This window comes from Selaginella moellendorffii, unplaced genomic scaffold (genome assembly GCF_000143415.4).
Source record: "Selaginella moellendorffii unplaced genomic scaffold, v1.0 SELMOscaffold_103, whole genome shotgun sequence".
NCBI lineage: Eukaryota > Viridiplantae > Streptophyta > Lycopodiopsida > Selaginellales > Selaginellaceae > Selaginella > Selaginella moellendorffii.
Window position 1 is genome coordinate 256,740 of NW_003314364.1, and position 1,285 is coordinate 258,024.

The window sequence follows — 1,285 nt, forward strand, 5'->3', positions numbered from 1 at the left end:
AGTTTGGACATCCATGATGCGCCACAATGCATTAACGTTGCTACAGATGATGCACGATCAGACGCGAGTAATATTACCATTTGACTTTCTCCTAACGCAGGAGGATTGCTTGACTATGGTCCATGTGAGGGGTAGCAAGCCCATCTTCGTCAAGGCAGAGGCTGTAGTGATGAACCGGACTACTAGGTCAAGTGAAATCCTCATCATCGATGACTCGCCGATTAAAACTGCAGCGAACACGCACACATATGCAGTGCACCCCATCTCTTGCAGTATGGAAACTAGGGAGAAGAAACCGTATGTTCTGGGGGACCTTGCAAAACGGCTTGAAGCGATGGTGATAGAGAACCGGCCAGTCCAGGAGGTGGCTGCAGAAATCAACCAAATGGCAGATGGAACGGTATATCAGAAGCCATTTGATCGGACAGACACCAGTCATCATTTATGGCATGTATATTGTCTAGCCAAGCACTATCCGCATCTCCATAATCTGCTCAACCGGATGGGTTCTTCGACCACTGAACATGAGCGTGGACGTATTAGAGAAGAGATGGCATTACTATTGGGTTTAAATCCTGATAGTGTGGAGAGTGATGAAATTCCAAGATTATTGTATAGGCGTTGGAGGCAAAAAATAACAGTCTGAGATGGCATGTATTTATTTAAAAATGTAACTTATTATGGCATGGGGTTCCATGCCATTGTATTAATATTAAAAGACAATTCTTTGAGAGGATTTGCATTATACTAGAAGTGTTACAGCATGTTATTGGAAGTCTACGAAGTTGTTTTATTAATAAGGGGAAAGTAAAGATTGAATGGGGACTTGGGCTCCACCTAGACTCGGAGCAGCTGAGCCAATATTAAAAGGATGGAAAGAAATTGGACGACGATGACAAGGAGAAGAGAGAGGTGAAGCAGTGAGAAGTGATTGAGTAGACATTTCCTTGTTTAAAATAAAATGGCATGTGCCTCAATGCAGTTGAATTTTGTTATATTTATATACTATATAAAGGTTTGGAAACCTTATTTTACAAGTGGGATAATGACAATTCCCACTTTAACGAAATAGAGCTTCAATGAAGTGATAGTGGGTATGTGTTTGTAACTCATTCTTGAATCTATTGTACATCCACATGTGCATATTTTCCAGACCCACCATTAAGCAATTGCTACAGTGCTCAAGAAAAATTTATAAACTTATAGAGCCATTTGTCTTATCCAAGAAAAAGTAGCATATTGAACACCGAATGTAATAACATTCTGTGCTTTTAAGTAGTCCTAC